General features: G+C 39.2%; 1 protein-coding gene across 2 annotated transcripts in view; it reads right to left on the bottom strand.

Moving 5' to 3' along the window:
* KCNN2 (potassium calcium-activated channel subfamily N member 2) overlaps positions 1-22,656 on the bottom strand; it is a 471,433-nt gene that overhangs the window by 281,790 nt on the left and 166,987 nt on the right. For both annotated transcript variants that reach the window (XM_045486026.1, XM_045486031.1), the window contains exon 2: positions 2,692-2,777. The gene's annotated coding sequence lies outside the window, so the exon portion shown is untranslated. The remainder of the gene's footprint in view (positions 1-2,691; positions 2,778-22,656) is intronic.

Here is a 22,656-nt window from a genome sequence, read left to right as displayed (position 1 = left end):
AAGAGCAATAAGAAATCTGTTTTGGATTGAGTGATCAGGGAAACGAACAGGTTAAAGGGAAAGAAATTCACTAGTGACTGCAACAACTAGATACCCACCTGTGATTTGACTTGGCTGTCTTCCTTTACACAAGAAGAGTTGTTCAAGAATGTCTATTATTAACAGTAGCAACAACAAAATAGGCATCATCTTAGTAAGTACCAGCCACCATGAAAGATTATACAGCTGTTTAAAAAAAAAATTTTTTTTAATAGGGGCGCCTGGGTGGCTCAGTTGGTTGAGAGTTCAACTTCGGCTCAGGTCACAATCTCACACTCCGTGAGTTCAAGCCCCGCATCGGTCTCAGCGCTGACAGCTGAGAGCCTGGAGCCTGCTTTGGATTCTGTGTCTCCCCATTGCTGTCCCTCCCCTGCTCATGCTCTGTCTCTCTCTGCCTCAAAAATAAATAAAAACATTAAAATTTTTTTTAAAAATTTAATGTTTTTATTTATTTTTGAAGGAGAGAGAGACAGAGAGTGAGTGGGGTAAGAGCACAGACAGCGGGGGGACAGAGTCCAAAGCAGGCTCCAGGCTCTGAGCTGTCAGCACAAAGCCTGACACAGGACTCAAACTCACAAACCGTGAGATCGTGACCTGAGCCGAAGTCAGATGCTCAACCGACTGACTCACCCAGGCACCCTAAAACATTATACAGCTGTTTAAAAGAATGAGTTAGATCTCTAGATCACCCTACCCTAAGGGATTAAATATCTTAGTTCAAATACAGACTCCCTATGACAGCTCAATCTCAACAAAAAGCCACATCACTAGTTTCAGAATCGCAAACTCCAGATGAAGCAGTAACACAACATGCACAAGACTGGGACTTCTTGATAAGGGACTTGGCAGGAAGTAACAAATAAACACCTGTTTTGAGACCAGAACCACCTGCTTTACAAAAAGTCTGGCTTTGAAAAATGTCTCACTCGGACTCAGCAGCCATGAGAAATGGACCTGGGTCATGCCTCTCTAAGGTACAATAGCTCCCTTTTATACACGGTTTTGCTTTCTGTGGTTTCTGTTACCCATAGTCAACCACAATCTGCAAATATTAAATGAAAATTTCCAGAAAGAGAAAAGTTGTAAATTTCACATCAGAGCCATTCTGAGTAGTGCAATAAAATCTTACACCAGCCTGCTCTGTCCTGCCCTAGATGTGAATCATCCCTTTGTGCGGTATACCCATGCTGGAGACGCTATCGATCCCTTAATCGTGATTAGCGAACATCTCGGCTATCAGATCGACTGTCGCAGTATGCAGTACTGGTGTTTAATTAATCCTCATTTTACTTAATAATCGGCCCAGAGTACAAGAGTAGTCATGTTAGCAATTTGATATGCCAAAGAAAAGCCATAAAGTGCTTCCTTTAAGGGAAAAGGGGAAAGTTCTGAACTTAAGAAAAAAATATCACATGCTACAGTTAAGAGTGAATCTTCTCTCCATGGAATGGCGAAGGAAAAAGAAATTTGTGCTAGTTTTCTTCTTCATGTCTCCCTATGCCTAATTTATGAATTAATCTTTATCATAGGTATGTATATATAGGAAAAACATTGTATATGTAGGGTTTGGTGCTGTCTGCTGTTTCTGGCACCCACTGGGGGTCTTGTAACATACCCCTGCAGATAAGGGGGGGATGACCGTAATCAGAAAATTAAGCCGAGGACCTTGACTATTACTGCCAGTGCCTTAAATGTACCCAACTGTGCTGGCAAGCTAGGTGGGGGGCAGAAGTGTAAGAGAATTACCCTTAGTTTGCCAATGTGAGGATTTTACCACCAGGATGGCGCTGGCAAGCAATGTTTGAGATTGCCCTAAATAAATAATAGGGCGGTGAGTGCAGTCTGGACTCAGAAATTGCTTCTAGACTGAGCAAGGGAAGGTGAGAAGCTTGTGTCTATCTGCTACATATAAAAATAACCAGGTGACATACCCAGAAAGAGTAGTACCTCCTTAAGAACTTTATCTTCAAAGACATGTTTCTCCTTTTCAACCGAGAACCATTTTTGTTATAGTCCAGATAAAACCAGAAAGTATTTTGTAACTTAATATCAATTTATTCAAGGACCAAAAAGGGAATCCCACAGAAGACCATCTCCCCAAAAAGTATTCATTGACGCTTGCCGTTAAGTTCTTTAAAAGGTCGACGTTGAAATTTGTTTTTAATTATAGATTCATCTTTATCACAGCGTTCTGGTCAAAACAAACCAAGGATGTAATTCTCTGTGCTGATACTTAATCCCACACCAAAGTGCCACCTCTCATAGGAAACTATCCGTAATGTTAAAATAAAAACATATTTATTCACTCAAGAAATATTTTTGAGCACCTTCTTCACAGTAGGAACTTTTCAAAGCACCGAATGAGCTTTGTCAGGGGTTACAAAGACAAATGAAAAGTTACTTTCTCGGGTTTTTTTCCTCAAGTTATCGATATTCCAACTGTTTATCTTTTCTTAGCATAGTGGTGGTCAGCTAGTGACAGGAATGAGCAGCTAATGGTTGAAAAAGCTAATGGTTGAAAATGTTGAAGTCACAGGCAAAGGGGAGAGTCCAATTGAAGTAAATGTAGCTGACCTAATTTTTAACATTTTTTTTCAATCAAATCACCATGTTTTATGTTTGGAAAAAAATTTTACTATAATTTTTACTCACCGCTATTGCTTATATCCCACTCCATTCCTTGGATTCACTTTTCCTCTTGCTGGAGCCCATGCTTTTGTAATTCTCTCCGCAAGAATCTGTAAGAAGTAAATTCTATTAGATTTTGCCCCCAACTTTCTTTCATCCTTACTCTACTATGATAATTTCATGCTGCACAGAGCCTCACTTAGCATGAGTACTTTCTCCTCAGTATTTGAAGATTTTATTCCATTGCCTTCTAGCATGCGTTATCACTTAAAAAGACAGGGAAAAAATCTACAGTCAGCATACTTGTTGCTACATTGCAGAAAATCTATAGAACAATTACTATTTAGATTCTCTCATTTTTCACCATGTAGAGTTCTGACATTACTGCCGTATACAAAGAAATATGGCTAACAGAAGAAGTGGGGGCTGAAAATTAGGCCATGGGCCCCTCAACCCAAGTCCTGAAACTGAAGGACAGCGTCCGCCAGAGGGCTCCATGTTCTGTGTTACACAGAAGTGTCATATAGGGTATGCATCCATTGCCTTCTAGCATGCATTATCAGTATCACCATATTGTATAAAGGACGGAATTTTTATTTCTTATATTCACCACTTGGGTCATTGTCCATCTGAGGATCTATGTCTTTCTTCAATTTGGAAGATACTCTCTCATTATAGCTCTTATTTTTAGAATATGTATTAGGCATATGTTGGAACAAAATTCTCTATCTTCTCATCTGGGTCTTTAATGTCACTGAAAAAAACAACTCTCAGTGTTTTGTTTCGGGTCTTCCAATACATTAATTATCTCTTTAGTTATATCCACTTGTTAATTTTTTTTAATGTTTATTTATTTTAGAGAGAGACAGAGTGTGAGCAGGGGAGGGGCAGAGAGAGAAGGAGGCACAGAATCCAAATCAGGCTCCAGGCTCTGAGCTGTCAGCACAGAGCCTGGCGCAGGGCTCAAACTCACGAGCCATGAGGTCATGACCTGTGCTGAAGTCCAATGCTTAACCAACTGAGCCACCCAGGTGCCCCTTCCCTTGTTACTGTAAAAATGACCATAATTTTGGGGGTGCCTGGGTGGCTCAGTTGGTTAAGCATCTGGCTCTTGATTTCAGCTCAGGTCATGATCTCAGGGTTTGTGGGATTAAGCCCTGTATCAGTCTCTGCACTAACAGCAAGGCACATACTTGGGATTCTTTCTCTTCCCATCCCCTTCCCTTCCCCCATGCAAAATAAATAAATATTTTTTTTTAAATGACCATAATTTTCAATCCTTGGATTCCTAATTGGTTCTTTTATGTTTTCCCTGTTCTTGAGACACATCCTGTCTTTGTATCTCACGATTCCTTTTTCTTCTCTTACAGTAAGAATATTACTTATTCCTGTATCTTTTTAGAATTTCAAAACTACTTATTTCAAAAATTCATTTTGGAAGACTGCCTTAGTATTTGTATTTCTTTGACAATTCACATGCTTACTGAGTTTACTGGCCACTTTTCATGAAGTTTTATTTCCCTCTTCTTGGGTGAGATTTTTCATTACTTCTGCGCACCTCCATGAGTGATATAGCATCTATATACTTTAAATACATATTTTAAAACATTTTGACCAGCATTGCTACAACCAGGCATGTTGAGGGAGATGGTCAGTGCATCAATTAACAATAGGATTTTAATCAGATTGAAATATACCTCTCTAATGCATTATTTGCTAAACCAGGTGCTGTGCGAAAATATTTTATAGGTTTGATTTGTGAGGTTAACATTCAGAACTTTTTTTTCCAAGATCAATGTTTCTAATTACACAGTCCAGAGATCAGCAAACTATAACTCATGGGTCTAATCTTACTGGCTACCTGTTTTTTTTTTCAGGTCCGTCAGCTAAAAATTATTTTCACATTTTTAAAGAAGTGTACAACAGAAACCATACGAGGCCCATAAAGCCTAAAATATTTATAATTTGGCCCTTTACAGAAGAAAGTTTCCTGATCCCTGATATGATCTATCATCAGATACCATCCAGGCTTTGTTCCCCCTTGATTTTTAAAAATAGATTTTATTTTCAAGAGCCATTTTAGGTTCACAGCAAAACTGAATGGAAGACAGAGATTTCCCATGTACCATCTGCCCCCACACATCCATAGCCTCCCCCAATCTCAACATCCCCCACAAAACTTTTATTACCACTTGATGAATCTACATAGACACATCACTATTTCCCAAAGACCATAGTTTACTCATGGTAACATAGAGTTCATTCTTTTTTTTTTTTTTAATGTTTATTTATTTTTGAGAGAGAGAGAGAGAGAGAGAGAGAGAGAGAGAGAGACCAAGCATAGGTGGGGGAGGGGCAGAGAGAGATGGAGACACAGAATCCAAAGCAGGCTCCAGGCTCTGAGCTGTCAGCATAGAGCCTGACACGGGGCTAAAATTCACGAGCTGTGAGATCATGACCTGAGCTGAAGTTGGACGCTTGACTGACTGAGCCACCCAGGTGCCCCAAGTTCACTCTTTTTCTTTTTTTAATTTTTTAATGTTTATTTTTGAGAGACAGAGAGAGAGAATGAGTGGGGTAGGGACAGAGAGAGAGGGAGACACAGAATCCAAAGGAGGTTCGAGGCTCTGAGCTGTCATCATAGAGCCCAACACAGGGCTCGAACCCAAGAACCATGAGATCATGACCTGAGCTGAAGTCACGCACTTAACTAACTGAGCCACCCAGGCGCCCCACATAGAGTTCACTCTCACTGTTGTACATTCTATGGGTTAAGACAAATGTATAATGACATGTGTCCACCATTATGTAATCATACAGAGTAGTTACACTGTCCTGAAAATCCCTTGTACTCTTCCTATTTATCCTGTACCCCTGGCAACCAGTAATGTTTTTACTATCACCATTGTTTTATCTTTTTTAAGCAATGTGATACAGTTGGAATCAAACAGCACATAACCTTCTCAGACCGGCTTCTTTCACTTAGTAATATGCATGTAAATTTCCTCCACATCTTTCCATGGCTTGCTAGCTCAGGTTTTTTTTTCAGTGCCAAATAATATTCCATTGTATATACCACAGTCTATTCACTTGGATTTCATCAGTTTTGTAGTCTTGTTCATATTTCTTATATATATATTTTGTTAAATTTATATCTAAGTATTAAATCAGGGGAGTGCTAATGTATATGGTATTGTGTTTTAAATGCAATTCTTTCAGATTTTCTACTTAACGATCACATCATCTGTGAACAAAGGCAGTTTTATTTCTTCCTCACCAGGCTGTATACTTTCATGTTCTTTTCGTATTGCGTTAACTTAGACTTTAAGTATGATGGTGAAAAGCAGTAGTGACAGAGGACATCCTAGCCTTGTTCTTGATCTTAATGGGAAAACTTCTAGTTTCTCACCATGAGGTAGGATGCTGGCTGTAGATTTTTGTAGATATAATTTATCAAGTTGACAGTTTCCCTCTATTCCCAGTTTACTGAAAGCTTTATTGTGTTAGATTTTGTCAAATGCTTTTTCTACATCTTGATACCATCCCAGTGTTGTTGTTGTTGTTGTTTTTAAGATTTTATTTATGTTTTAAGGAAACTCTACATCCAACATGGGGCTTGAACTCATCACCCCAAAATCAAGAGTTGTATGCTCTACGGACTGAGCCAGCCAGACGCCCCTACCATCCCAGTGATTTTATTTTTTAAAAATCTGTAGTGAAGCTCAGAAAGTAATCTTTTACATAAAAACTCACATGATTCAGATTCACATGGCCCTAAGACCACACTTTGAGATACCCTGTCCTAAGAAGTCCATAGACATTGGCTGTAGGGACATGGAGATGCACCAGCCCAAGTTTTCCCCAAGTGTTCATAATGGAATCCAATCATTTGAATATTTTTAATTGTCACTGATTATAGAGGCCTATGCTAGTGATCAATTATCTTCTTTGTTAGCCTGACCCAAAAACCGTATATATAAGGGCAGCCTCCTTCCTTAGATCAAACCTAAGTAAACCCAAACAAATTACTTTCTCTTTTTCATTTTTTTATCATATTGCTGCAATTTCAAAGTACTTTTCTTTTCTTGGTACAGTAATGGCAGGCTGAAGAGAGAAATAAGAAGTTACTAGTTGAAAGAAAGTGAGTCACTGAATCAAGGATATTTGAAAACCACAGATAGGAGAATCCCAGTGAAAGTAAATGCATCAAACCAAATAATGTGCTTTTCAACACAATAACTGAGTTCTACATTAGAATTTCATTATGTTTTATACCTGGAAGTATTACAAGCTATATATAAGTTATACCCCAATAAAAAAAGAATGAAATGCTACATGTGTCCCTGAGTATCATTTGGGTAGCAGGTTAATTCATAAAAATCCTCCCAATTCTAGGTGGTGAAGCCCCACAACTTACTTGTTTCTTGATCTTATTCTGGGTGCTAAAAACTGCTGAAAAGTTTGGGCCCAGACAGAAATGTTCCAGGGAAAATTTATATCCACTTCTTTAAAAAAATTTTTAATGTTTATTTATTTTTGAGAGAGAGATACAGAGTGCAAGCAGGGGGTGGGGGGGGACAGAGAGAGAGGGAGACACAGAATCTGAAGCAGGCTCCAGGCTCCGAGCTGTAAGCACAGAGTCTGACGTGGGGCTTGAACTCACAGACTATGAGATCATGACCTGAGATGAAGTTGGACGCTTAACTGACTGAACCACCCAGGTGCCCCAATTTATATCCACTTCTTAAGATAAAAGTGCAAAAGAGCTAAAATTATTTGCAGAGCTGTTTGCCAACAATGTGAAGGCTACAGCTGACTTTTAGTGGGAGATAAAATAGCAATCCATTGTTGTCTTCCCATCTCCTCCCAGATAGTGGGTCGGGGAACTAACGGGTACAGAAACCCATGGTGAAACTTGTGACATGCAGAGAACATGGCTCAAGGAAAGAATGTAAAGGGAAAGGTCTGGCTTGTCACACTTTTGTGTCTTGGGTCCTAATCTGATTTATGGATTTAACTCCAGTGACTGCACTTGACTATTTTTCAAATCCTGGAGACAGTGTGGTCCCTTCGCAGCCAGAGTCTCAGCCCATAATCATGCTGAAAGGGTTTTATGTTACTGAGCCTAAGGACTATGTGTCACAGTGAAGAAAAGTAACTCTCCTTTGCTCTTCTCTATCTAGCTACTGGTTTCTTTCTCCCAGCTGAATATAAAGTACATCTTCCCCTTTAAAATCACCCTTTAGAAATTTTGTTCTTATTCACTGTGGCAGAGAGGATAAAAAGTGATTAGAGTTTCCATCCTGAGCCTTGGATCCTGGTTACAGCTGACAAGCCTATACTCTAGTAGGAATAAAATCTGAAATGATTGCTATCACGCTGGCTTCCTATACAATACAAAGACAAACTGTGAACCGAACCCTTTTGAAAAATGGAAATATTTCATTAAGTCTATCCAAGTTACACTCTTGGCAAAGCAACATCTTTCTGTCACCAAACCAGCACATTTCTACTCTCTCCTAAGCCCTTGGCTATGTGGAGGTGATAAGTAAACCTTTCCTCTGATCTTGGTTCCAAATGAATAATATGAGAGATAGCATCTCATTATTCACTTGGAACTGACGATACCATCTGTTTCTTGTTACCAAAACCATGAGGCTGTAACATAAAAGTTAGGCATTGATGACTTCACTGATTTTACTCCTTTTGAATGACACGGAGGTTGCTTTCAAATTTTTCCCTTAGAGAAAGGTTTTCTTTTATTTCTTTTATTTATTTATTTATTTTTTAGGTGTTAGAAGACTCAAAGTTCTCAAGCCAAGGCTCTACCTGGTCCAAATTACAACTGCTGATTTGGATGCCATTAATCCTTCTTCATTATACATTCTTCGAAAGCGAGTGTCTGACTCCCAAATGGGGAGCTTTCTATGGCTCAACTTTCACACCCGTGAACTGGGGAGAGAAATAGTAACTCTCTCATGGGGTTCTTTGGAAGATGAAATCAGATCATGTTATTTGAAGCATTTAGCACAGGGTCTGGGGAAGCACTCAGTAAATGTTTGTATTGTAGGGGCCAGATGTCTTGTTGGAAGCTATCAGTTCGAACTACTTCTTGGAAATCAGTTTGTATGAAGGACAAGAGCATCAAACCCGGGCTCACTCTATATGGTAGAAGTTATTACTTATACTGTCTTAAGCAACTTACCATACCTTTATTTCTTAGCTAGATAATGGGAACAAAGAAAGCTACCTTGGAGGGTGGCCGTACCAGTGAGCTACCAAGGAAGGGGGGAGACTAAATGCATCTCCCCTTCCAAGTCTCTTAATGCTGAACTGAGAAGACGGTAATCAAGTAAAAATCCCAAGTTCTGCAAAATCAAAGAATGCTGGTGAAGAACTGAAGCACATAAGAAATGAAATAAGAAATGCTAATCGATATTTACAAGTCAGGAAGCAGATCACTAAGTATAAATGATTAGAGAATGCTGAAAGCTAAATGTGGACAATGAGGAAGATAAAAAGCAAGTCAAGCCCCAATTCCAAACAATGAAAAGGCTAAAAAATGAGAGGAAAAAAGATTCTCAGGAAATAGAGGAGCATCTGTAAAAGAAACTCTTAGGGATAGCCCCATCAAGATGGCAGGTGATTCTGAGCTCACCTCTTCCCACGGACACACCAAAGCTACCACTGCATACAGAGTGCCTCTCTGACAATGACCCGAACACTGGCACGACAGCTCTTCTACAGCTAAAGATATAAAGAGAACCCCACATGAAGAAGGGGTAGCAGGAGCACAGATGAGGTCTGATTAGAACCCATACCCCTGGGCTGATGACACACGAGTAGGAGGGATATTGCAGGCATGGAGGTCTTCCCTGAGAAGGGCTTTAAGCTCCACACCAGGGAGACCCACCACCACCACCACCACGGGGGCCTGCACAGGGAAGACAAGACTTCATAATGCCTGGCTTTGAAAATCAGCAGGGCTAATTCCAGGTGCTTATGAAAATCAATGAGGCTTAAGTCCAGGAGAGCCAGAGTCTTCTAGGAAGCCAGGATTCTGCTCTTAAAGGGCCTGCATACAAGCTCACTCACTCCAGGACCCAGCAGAGAGGCAGCCATTTGAAAAGTACCTGAGCCATATGTGAAGGAAATTTATGGACCAATTTTAGTGTATGTGCCAGAGGAGCAGGGATTTGTAGGAAATTTCTCCAGAAAAGAAGTACAGGTGGTCACCAGTTCTGACACTCCATCCACCTTGTCAGCACCATCATATCATCCTGGCTTCCTCATGGACCCACCCCCGCAGCTATACTTCCAAAGTGGCATCCCCCCTCCCCTCTCCAAAACCAGCAGGCAGCCTCAGCCAAGACTGGCACCCCTTCCAAGGCAGCTCCCACCACACCACCACACATCCAGCCAGTGGCTGGGACAAAACACCTCCAGCTTCTATCCCACTACACCTGGCAGCAATCTCAGCCCAAACTGGCATGTGTCCCCCACCCCCACTCTACCAAAGTGGTTCCCAATGTCTCACACCCAGTGGGTGGCCTCAGTCAGGACTGGAAGCCCCTCCCCCAAAGTGGCTACTTTCCTGGGGGTGGAGGCAAGCAGTACCACCAGCAGCAGTCACAGCAAGACCTTGTAACTAGTCACACTAGGGCTGAGCCTTGCTCACCAGTGAGTCAGCAGGCATGGATAAAAAGTACATTTATATGGCAGCTGCCCATACCAGCCAGCCAGGCCAGGGGCCAGCCACACCCAGCAGTGCACCTTCAGCAGTTATGGCCCAGTTACAACAGAAGGGCATAGGCAACCCACACAGGGACCCCCCCCTGAAGCACCTAGTTCTGGTGATCAGGGTGAGTTGTTCCTCTGAGCCCCATAGGCACTTTCTACTTAAGTCCACTCCTTTAAGACCAGGAGACATAGCTGACCTACCTAACACTTAGAAACAAATGCAGAATCAGGCAACATAAGGAGATGGAAGAATATGTTCCAAAAGAAAGAACAAGACAAACAGAAAAAGAACAAAACAAAACAGAGATAAGCAATCTACCTGATAAAGAGTTCAAAGTAATAAAAAGTCTCACTGAACTCAGGAGAATGAGTGGACACAGTGACAACTTCATCAAAGACATAGAAAATAAAGAAAATAACCAATCAGAGCTGAAGAATACAATAACGAATGAAAACTACACTAGAAATACTCAACAGCAGATTAGAGGATGCAGAAGGATAGATCAGTGATCTGGAAGACAAGATAGTGGAAATCAGCCAGGATGAACAGCAAAAAGATAAAAAGAATTTTTAAAAATGAGGATAGTTTAAGGGATCCCTGGAATAACAACTGTACTAACATTCACATTGTTCCCAGAAGAAGAAGGGAGAGGTGAAAGCAAAAAATTCTTTGAAGAAACAATAGCTGAAAACTTGTCCTACCTGAAGAAGGAAATAGACATCCAGGTCCAGGGAGAACAGAGAGCTTCAAACAAGATAAACATAAGGAGGTCTAAACCAAGATACATAATAATTAAAATGGTAAAATTAATAATAGAGAATTTTATTATTTTTTTAATGTTTATTTATTTTTGAGAGCAAGAGAGACAGAATGTGAGCAGGGGAGGGGCAGAGAGAGAGGGAGACACAGAATCCAAAGCAGGCTCCAGGCTCTGAGCTGTCAGCACAGAGTCCGATTTGGGGCTCAAACTCACGAACCACAAGATCATGACCTGAGCCAAAGTTGGATGCTTAACTGACTGAGCCACCCAGGTGTCCCAATGATAGAGAATTTTAAAAGCAGCAAGAGAAAAGAAAACAGTTACGTACAATGGAAACCCCATGAAGCCATCAGCTTATTTTTCAGCAGAAACTTTACAGGCCAGAAGAGAGTAGCATGATATATTCAAAGTCCTGAAAGGAAAAAATCTACAACCAAGAATACTCTATTAGGCAGGGTTATCATTCAATATTGAAGAAAAGATAAAAAGTTTTTCAGACAAACAAAAGTAAAAGGAGTTCATCACCACTAAATGGCCTTACAACATATGTTAAAGGGACTTCTTTAAGCAGGAAAAAAAGGCCTTAACTAGAAGAAAATTACATAAAAAAAAAAAAAATCTCACTGGTAAAAGCAAACATACTGTAAAAGTAGTGGATTAACTACTTATAAAACTACTATACAGTTTAAAAAACAAGAGTAGTAAAATCAACTGTTTCTACAAGTAGTTAAGGAATATACAAAATAAAAATATGTACAGTTTGAGGTCAAAAAACATAAAACCCTGGAGGGGGGGTTAAAATGTAGTGCTTTTAGAATGTGCTCAAACTTAAGTGACCATTGACTTAAAACAGACTGCTACATACATAGAGTGTTATATATGAACAGCATTGGTAACCACAAACTGAAAACCTATATAAAATGCACAAAAAATAAAAAGAAAGGAATCCAAACATAACACTAAAAAAGTCATCATTGGGGGCCCCTGGGTGGCGCAGTCGGTTAAGCGTCCGACTTCAGCCAGGTCATGATCTCGCGGTCCGTGAGTTCGAGCCCCGCGTCGGGCTCTGGGCTGATGGCTCAGAGCCTGGAGCCTGTTTCTGATTCTGTGTCTCCCTCTTTCTCTGCCCCTCCCCCGTTCATGCTCTGTCTCTCTCTGTCCCAAAAAAAATAAATAAACGTTGAAAAAAAAAAAAAAAAGTCATCATTCACAAGGAAAGAGAGTAAGAGAAGCACAGAGAAGAACTACAAAAACAACCAGGAAATAATTAACAAAATGGCAATATGTATATACCTATCAATAATTACTTTAAAATGCAAAATGACTGGGGCACCTGGGTGGCTCAGTTGGTTGAGCATCTGACTCTTGATTTTGGCTCAGGTCATGATCTCAGGGTTTGTGGGATCAAGTCCCACATCGGGCTCTATGCTGACAGTGTGGAGCCTGCATGGGATTCTCTCTCTCTCCCCCTCTCTCTCTGCCCTTCCCCTGCTCACATTCTCTCAAAATAAACAAGTAAACATTTTTTAAAAATGCAAATTGACTAACTGCACTAATAAAAAAAAACATAGGGTGACTGAATGCATAAAACACGAGCCATCTATATGCTACCTATAAGACACGCACTTCAGACCAATAGACATATACAAATTGAAAGGGAGGGAGACACAAAGATATTCCATGTGAATTGAAATAAAAAAATAGCTTGGTAATAATACTTATATCAGAAAAAGTGGACTTTAGAAGAAGACCATAATAAAACACAGAGAAGGGCATTTCATCATGATAAAGAGATCAGTCCAAGAAGATTTAACAATTATGAATACCTATGCACCCAACTTTGGTGCATCTAAATAAATAAAGCAAATATTAACAGACACAAAGTAAGATATTGACAGTAATACCATGATACAGGGATGCTTAAAAGTCACATTTACATCAATGGAGAGATCATCCACATAAAAAATCCTTAAGGAAACAGTGACTTTGAATGGCATATTAGATCAGGTATATACAGAACATTCCATCCAGCAGAATACAAATTCTTTTCAAAGACAAATGGAACACTTGCAGTATACATCGCATATTAGGCCACAAAACAAGTCTCAATAAATTAAACAACACTGAAATCATGTCAAGCAATTTTTTCCAACCACAACAGTATGAAACTAGAAATTAATTACAAGGAAAAAAACCCTAGAAAAATGTCAACATGTGGATGCTAAACAAAACACTATGAATAATCAATAAGTCAACAAAGAAATCAAGGAGGAAGTTTTTTTTTTAAAGATGGAGAAAAATGAAAATGGAAACACAACAGTTCAAAATCTTTGTGATACAGCAAAAGCACCATTAAGAGGGAATTATATAATGATGCAGGCCTACCTCAAGAAATAAGAAAAATATCAAATAAACATTTTCACTTTATACCTAAAGGAATAAGAAAAAGAATAACAAACAGAACCCAAAGTTAGTGGAAGGGAAATAATAATAAAGATCATAATGGAAATAAATAAAATAGGGACTCAAATAAACAGAAAAGATCAATGGAACCAAGAGCCAGTTCTTTGAAAAGAAACAAAATTGATATCATTTAGCCATAGTCATCAAGAAAAACAAAGAAGACTCATATAAATCAGATCAGAAATGAAATAGAAATTCCTGACACCACAAAAAAACAAAGAATTATAAGAGATTAATATGAGCCGTTATATACCAACACACTGGACAAACTAGAAGTAATGGATAAATTCCTGGAAACACACAGTCTCCCAAAACTGAATCAGAAAGAAACAGAGAATCTAAATAAATAATCAGGGGTGCCTGCGTGGCTCAGTCGGTTGAGCGTCTCACTTCGGCTCAGGTCATGATCTCACAGTTCCTGAGTTTGAGCTCCGTGTCAGGCTCTGTGCTGACAGCTCAGAGTCTGGAGCCTGCTTCAGATTCTGTGTCTCCCTCTGTCTCTACTCCTCCCCTGCTCATACGCTGTCTCTCTCTCTCAAAAATAAAGATTAAAAAAATTTAGAAAAATAAATAAATAAATAAATAATCAATAGCAATTAAACTGATTATCAAAAATCTCCCAACAAACATAGGTCCAGGCCCAAATGGCCTCACAAGTGGATTCTACCAAACATTTAAAGAAGAGTTAAAACCTATACTTAAACTATTCCAAAAAACTGAGAGGAAAAAATGCCTCCAAAGTTATTTTCAGAGAAAAGAATTACCCTGATACCAAAAACAGCCACTCCAAAAAAAAAAAAAAAAAAAAATTACAGGCCAATCTCCCTGATAAACACAGATGCAAAACTCACCAACAGAATATTAGCAAACTGAATTCAACAATACATTTAAAGAATCGTATACCATGATTAAGCAGGATTTATTTGAGGGGATGCAAGGATGGTTCAACATCCACAAATCAATTAACATGATATGTATCACATTAACAAAATGCAGAAAAAGCATATTACAAAGTTCAACATCCATTTATGATAAAAACTCTCAATAAAGTTGGTATAGAGGCAATATATCTCAACATAACAAAGTCCATGTATGACAAACCCACAGCTAACATCATATGCAATGTGCTAAGCTGAAAACTTTCCCTCTAAGATCAGGAGGACATGGATGCCCACTCTTGCCAATTTTATACAACACAGTACTAGAAGTCCTAACCACAGTAATCAGACAAGAAAAATAAATAAAAAGCAACCAAACTGGTAAGGAAGAAATAAAACTTCCATATTTGTAGATAACATGATACTATACATAGAAAAGCCTAAAGATTTCATTACAAATCTATTAGAGCTAATAAATAAATTCATTAAAGTTGAGGATACAAAAGTAACATACAGAAATCTGTTGTTTCTGTATACTAATAACCAACCTTCAGAAAGAGAAATTAAGAAAATAATCCCATTTATAACAACATCAAAAACAATATAATACCTAGGAACAAATTTAACCAAGGGAGTAAAAGACCTGAGCTCTGAAAACTGTAACACACTGATGAAAGAAATTAAAGATGACAAAATAAACGAAAATATACACCCTGCTCATGAATTAAAATAATTAATATTGTTCAAATATCCATGCTACTCAAAACAATCTAAAGATTCAATGCAATCCCTATCAAAAATACCAATAGAATTTTCACAGAACTAGAACAAATAATTCTCAAATTTATATGGAACAACAAGAAACGCTCCCAGATTTCAAACTATTCCACCAAGCTACAGTAACCAAAACACTATAGTACTGACATGAAAATAGATACATAGATCAATAGGACAGAACAGAGATCCCAGAAATAAATCCATGCTTATATGGTCAATTAATCCACAGCAAAGGAGGTAAGAATATACTACGGGTGAAGGACAGTCTCTTCAACACATGGTGTTGGGAAAATTGGACAGCTACATGGAAAAGAATGAAACAGACCACCTTCTTGCAGCATGCACAAAAATAAATTCGAAATGGAACAAAGACCAAAATTTAAGAATTGAGGCCATAAACTTCCTAGGAGGAAACATAGATAGTTAACTCTTGGACATCAGTCTTTGTAATATTTTCTTGGATCCACCACCTTAGACAAAGGCAACAAAAGCTAAAATAAACACTTGGGACTATAAGAAACTAAAAAATACCTTTTGGACAGTGAAGGCAACCATCAACAAAATGAAAAGGAAACCTACTGAATGGGAAAAGACATTTGCAAACGATTATCTAATAAGGGGTTAATGTCCAAATATATAAAGAACTCCTACAACTGAACACCAAAAATCAATCAATCCAATTAAAAAATGGGGAGAAGACATGGATATACATTTTTTCAAAGAAGACATTCAGATATGCAACAGACATGACAAGATGCTCAACATCACTCATCATCAGGGAAATGCAATTCAAAACCACACTAAGGTGTCACCTCACGCCTGTCAGAATAACTAAAATCAAAAACACAAAAATCAACAAGTGTTGGCAAGGATGTAGAGAAAATGGAACCCTCCACACTAATGGTGGGAATGCAAACCGGTGCAGCAGCCACTGTGGAAAACAGCATGGAAGTTTCTCAAAAAATCAAAAACAGAAACAAAATATAATCCAGTAATTCTACTACTGGGTATTTACTCAAGAAATATGAGAATACTAATTTGAAAAGACATATGCACCCCTATGTTTATTTCAGCATTACTTACAATAGCCAAATTTTGGGAGCAGCCCAAGGGTCCATCAATAGATGAATGGATAAAGAAGATTGTGTGTGTTTGTGTGTGTGTGTGTGTGTGTGTGTGTGTGATGGAATATTACTCAGCCATAAAAAAGAATGAAATCTTGCCATTTGCAAGGACATGGATGGAGCTTGAGAGTATAATGCTAAGTAAAATAAATAAGTCAGAGAAAGACAAATACCTATGATTTCAGTCATACTTGGAATTTAAAAAATAAAACAAATGAAGGAAATGAATTTTTAACCAGAATGCCCTCCTTAGCCAAACTAGCTAAAGGTCTTTGTAAAATAAAGATATATCAGGAATTCAAATTATAAAACAAAACAAAACCACCCACAAGCTCTTTCTTGGTTATTTGCTGTAAAGTGTGCTGAATAAGAAAAAAAAATAATAACCAAGAAAGAGGGAGATGTGGTTTCTGGAGGCAATCTGGAAGCAGGTACAGGGTTGTAGTGCAGATTTTAAATCTCCCTGAATTACCTCTAAAGAAAGAGTAAATAGGATAAATTAAGCAAAAACTAACAGAAATCCCCTACAACAAAACGTGGTGACAATGTATCCCCTACATCATGAAGTAAGAGTGGGTGGGAGGGATGCCTGGTGGCTCAGTCAGTTGGGCATGTGATTCTTAATTTCAGCTCAGATCACAATTTCATGGTTCATGAGTTCCAGCCCCATGTTGGGTTCTGCACTGATAGCGTGTAGCCTACTTGGGATTCTCTCTCTCATTCTCTTTCTCTGTACCTCCCCTGCTCGTGCTCTGTGTGTCTCTCTCTCAAAATAAATAAACTTCTTTTTAAAAGTGGGTGGGAAAGAACTACTGAAACAGCAAGATCTGAATTTGATCAACAACGATGTGGGATGAAATGTATGGCACAGGGCAGGGAAGACAAAGGACTTCTGATGGCCTTGAGAGGTAGAAGACCTAAACATTTATACATTTTATATTAGATTCCTGGTCTAAAATTAGTTAACAACTTCCTCTACCACAGCATCTGATTTAAAGGAATATCCTTTTACTTCCAGGAACACATCAAAGGTAATTATTAGGTTCATCTTACTTTTTGTGAACTCACTCAGCGGAAGTTTCCCCCCATCACTAACGTTATATTATATCAGGACTGTTACAACATGTTGCCTTTACACATGCTAATACCTCCCATAATTTGAGGAAATTCATATAATTTACTAAGTCAGAAAGGTTTTGAGAGTTAAGGGACCATTTCACCAGGTCAGGGAAAGAAATATAAACTGGACTATACTGGCAAAGTACCTATATGACCATCCCATTTATGACAACCACTTAGTTTTACTACTACAAGGTAATGTCTATTTCGTGTGTATCACCCAACCTTACATTGGTATCTCTCCATTCTCATCTTCTAAAACCCATTGTCTAGTAAGTACTGTGGGAAGAGCTTATAATGGCAATATACCTTGAGTCTCTGCACACTCAGGGAGGTTCTATCAAACCTTTATACTTGAAGTTTAGGTAGAATGAAGATAAAATGTCATTCATATTTCCTTTCATTAATATAATTTTATAGCAGCTTTATTGAGATAATTTACATACAGTACAATTCATCCATTAAAAGTTTATAGTTCAGTGCTTTTTAGTACATTCACAAGACGGTTCACCCATCACTCCAATTTTAGAACATTTCATCCCCCAGAAACCCTGTCCCCATCATCTACCACTGCCCATTACCCTCATTTTTTCCACCCTCATTTTAGGCAACCGCTCTTTTCTGTCTCTATAGATTTATCTGTGATGGGCATTCCATATAAATGGAATCATGCAGTAATTCTGTTAATGGCTGGTTTCTTTTACTTACCACTTTGTGTTCAAGCTTCAGCAATGTTACAGCGTGTTATCAGCACTTCATTCCTTTTTAAGGCTGAATACTATTCTATTGTCTATGTAGAATAAAATAAGCAAATTTACATTTGAATGGAAATAAGAGCTGGCCAAAATTTTTAAGAAATGGTTTGAATGAATTTTTTCTCTAGAAGCTTTCGCCTTGATATGGTTATCATATTAAGAATAGAGATGCCATATATTTAACGTTTAATGTGTATTTAACAAATATATAACATATTTAATGCAATAAAATACATTTAATATTTTAATAAGAAGTATCTTACACTTTACTTAATATAAAATACTTTAATACTTATTTTAATCAGAATTCAACACTTAATTGAATTCAAATGTTGGGTAGTTTATGAAACCAACTCAGTTGGTTAAGTGCCCCTCCCCTTCTCATGCTCTCTCTCTCAAAAATAAATAAGCATTAAAAAAAATGTTTTTGTTACGTCTTGATACATTGAGTTTCACCCTCAGAGACTCCAACTTCATTGGCCAGAGGTGGAGTCTGAGAATTAGTTTTACAAAAACAGGCCAGCTCATTCCAATGTGCAGCTAGGGTTGAGATCCATTGTTCCAGGGGGATCTAGCACTAGAGGGATCTAGAACTGTTCTAGAGGGACAGGCTGATCAACACACTTTGAAGCCATGGAGTAGATCTGACCCTTGGACACCATCTTCATGCATTTCAACAGCAGCAAAAGAAGCCAGCATGGGATGGATGAGAATGTGGGAGTTAAGGCCCTTTATTCTCTCCAGGAAGTTAAAGATAAAATCTTCCACTGAGAGTGAGGAACAGAAGGAAACAGAAGGAAAGGGCAAGGGTCTGGACTGGTTTACCCCAAAGCTTGGGAGGGAAAGATGACACAGATACACAGGAAGATCTGAGGACCCAGACGAAGAAAGAAACCTTGAATTTGTAGCAGCCTGATTTGTACCTAGGCTGGATTTTCTGTCCTGGATGGACAGAAAAATGTATGTCTTACCTCACCAACAAAATGTGAGTCATTCTCATTGTTCTTTTAATCACTGAGCCCATGGTGGGATGTTGGCAATATTATGAGCATAGACTCAATAAGTAGCATTTAAAGGCCCAGAATCCAGGGCTACTTCCAGACCTAATGAATTCCCACTGCAGATTCTTGTTCTGATACACACTGCCTATACACCAGCCTCTTCTGGGTTTTACATATATAAAAATCACTTGCGACTCAGATGGGGCTTCTAGCTTAATGACTGAATCTGCTATCACTTTGATTCTTTGTGATGAGACATCGCCATTCCTTTCTAGCAAATAAATGGTGAGGCTGGGTAACTTTAGAGTACTGAGTAACACTGGAGACATGAATACCATTTAAGCAAACAGTCTCATGTTTTCTTTCCTAAAACTGCCCTCAAGAGGTAAACACAAACAGACTTAATGTTCCTGAAAGACATTCTGAGACAGTGTATTGGGAATGTTCCCGTTTGCCTTTCTTTCAAGAACAAGAAAAAAACTCCTATAAGTAATTAGGGGAAGGGAGCAGACAATAATGTTCCCAGACACGATCTATAAGAAAGGTACGTAAGATGCTAAAAATCAAGCAACACGCATTTGCTGAGAATTTACTAGTCTTTCTGCCAAGATCATGCAATCTAATAGGTACGGATGTGGAAAATTGGCCAACACCGCATGGCCACTGAAAACACTCGTGCAATGACCAGAATCATGGGATTGTCTCAGTGATGGAATGGTTCTCAGTTCTTCCTTTCACATATGAGGAGACTGACTCATAAGAAAGCTAAGACCTTGTTCAAGGCACAGTTAGTTCACTCATCGACAAAAAAAGGCACCAGGTAGCCATGTCATCTATGCATGTTGTGAGGTAGTGAGAACGTGAACATCATGAGGCTCTCCGTATGTTCAGAGAGCAGTTACTACGGGAAGTCTCCTAGAAGACTCCGGGTTGTTGTGCTACATACAAAGCAGGAGCTTCTCAGACAATGGAGCCAGGCACAAAGACTCTTCCCTCAGCTCCCACCAAGACCAGCTTCAGAGACAGAACCCACTGTACATGCCCACTAAATATGTACTGAGTACAGGAAAGTCTACAAAAATAAAGAGGGGTGTGGTAAATAGGCATGAAGATGGATCTGGGTGGACACGGCAAAGGAAATTTGTAGTGAGAAATATGGCAGAAATGGCTTAAAATCCGAAAGAGCAACTATGACCTTGCTGACTGGTCAAAAGACGGGCTTGGCTAGAATGGAGAGATTTGATCAAGGAGGAACAGAACGTGACAGAAAAAAACAAGGACTGGGAATAGACCTGTGTGAACCCTTGAGTCTGAGGCTGGGACCTTTATACTCTAGTCCATGGGTCAAAGAGAAGCCATAAGGTGTTATCAACAGCTGAAAATCTTGATGAAGAGGTACTTGAGGAGGGCTGCTGGGGTCTTTGGAGAATGAACTGCAGTCAGGAGAGGGAGGCAAGGGGACCAGTCAAGGAGCCCCTACCCCAGTGCTGGTGAGCTATGGTGAGGGGTGGGACAGGTGGGTGGTGCTGGGAACAGAAAGCACGAGCTATTTGAGAGAAACTCAAAGGGAAGAAGAATTACCTGGATCTGGTGCTGAAGAGATCTGGGCGGAAGGTAAATGGAGGAAGGGAGGAGGCAAGGTGAGTGGGAGAATCCAAGCTTGGGGCAGGGAGGAAGATGCAGTCACTGAGAGACATAATGGGAGCTGTGACTGGAGGAAGGAGGCAAATCTGGTTTTAGACACACTGAATTTAGGTGTATCTTAACATCCAAATGGAAATAGGCACAGAGGGATTCAATATTAGAACAAATCTTGGAAGAAGTTGGGGGAAGTCTTGAGAGCTCCAGATGTGGCAGTTCATTTAGTTGGGGCTGAGAGCCAAAGTTACAGAAACAGGTGTCTCAGTTAGGTAAGTTAGCAAACAAATTAAAACTATTCTTGTTTCGGGGCGCCTGGGTGGCTCAGTCGGTTAAGCGTCCAGCTTTGGCTCAGGTCACAATCTCACGGCCCGTGGGTTTGAGTCCCACATCGGTCTTTGTACTGACAGCTCAGAGCCTGGAGCCTGCTTCAGATTCTGTGTCTCCCTCTCGCTCTGCCCCTCCCCTGCTCGTGCTCTGTCTCTGTCTCCCAAAGATAAATAAACATTAAAAAAAGAAAGAAAGAAAAAAATATTCTTGTTTCAGGGGCTCTTGGGTGGCTCATTTGGATGAGCGTCCAATTCCTGACTTCGGCTCAGGTCATGATCTCATGGTTTGTGAGGACCAGCCCCACATCAGGCTCTGTGCTAACAGCATGAAGCCTGCTTGGGATTCTCTCTCCCTCTCTCTCCCTGCTCCTCTCCTTCTTGTGCTGTCTCCCCCTCTCTGTGCCCCCTCTCCCTCCCCCAGCTCATTCTCTCTCTCTCTCTCTCTCTCAAAATAAATAAACTTAAAAAAATATTCTTGTTTCAGATCGAATTTAACTACTATTCCAGACTTGTCTACTTTGTACAAATAAAAACAAAACAAACAAAAAAAAACAATCAAAGGCAACAGAGAAAACCCAACTAACTAGCATTTATGAGAACTACACCAATTTTCTAAACGTTGATCTTCAAGTATTTCCTTTAATTGAACTGTAAAGAACAGCTACAGTGGGAAATCACTAGTCAGTACTATTTAGTACATTAACAACCTTACTTTTGAAAAATAACGGGATGTATCTGTCCTTTTCACACTGTCCCCCATGTGATCATCTCTAAGAGGCAGACACCTTTGAAAAGGAATGACTTACGTAATTTTTTTTAAACCTGTAAGTATTATCACTTACAGTTTTTTTTAATATACTGTTCAGAGCAGTGAGAATCTAGACATTTTAAGTTAGATGTAAAATACTGAGAAAGAAGTATTGTTTTGCGGTGCCTGGGTGGCTCAGTTGGTTGAGTGTCTAACTCTTATTTCAGCTCAGGTCCTAATGTCACAGTTCATGAGTTCAAGCCCTACCTCAGGCTCTACACTGGCACCATGGAGCCTGCGTGGGATTCTCTCTCTGTGTCTCTCTCTGCTCATGCTCACGCTCTCTTTCTCTAAAAATAAACAAACATTTTTTAAAAAGTATTATTTGTAAAATAGAAGGCATCCTTAAGTGGAGTTGTATTTAATTCTTCATTCAGATTTAAATAAATCCCCATTGGTGCATTTTGGGGAGTTTCTTTCCAAAAAAGGAATCTTCTCAATGGTCTTTATTCTGGTGGTATGTTCTGCTGGAGATTCCATTTACATTTGTGATAATTCTATTGTTTGGTCTCCTATACCACCTCCAGTAACCAAGACTCACTCCTTTTAATTCACGCTTTGGTTCCTTTTTTTTTTTTTTCTATAGGTTATTAATA

Source organism: Leopardus geoffroyi, chromosome A1 (assembly GCF_018350155.1).
Source record: "Leopardus geoffroyi isolate Oge1 chromosome A1, O.geoffroyi_Oge1_pat1.0, whole genome shotgun sequence".
NCBI classification, from domain to species: domain Eukaryota; kingdom Metazoa; phylum Chordata; class Mammalia; order Carnivora; family Felidae; genus Leopardus; species Leopardus geoffroyi.
The sequence above is the reverse complement of the archived record's forward strand: the minus strand, read 5'-3'. Positions and strand labels throughout refer to the sequence as shown.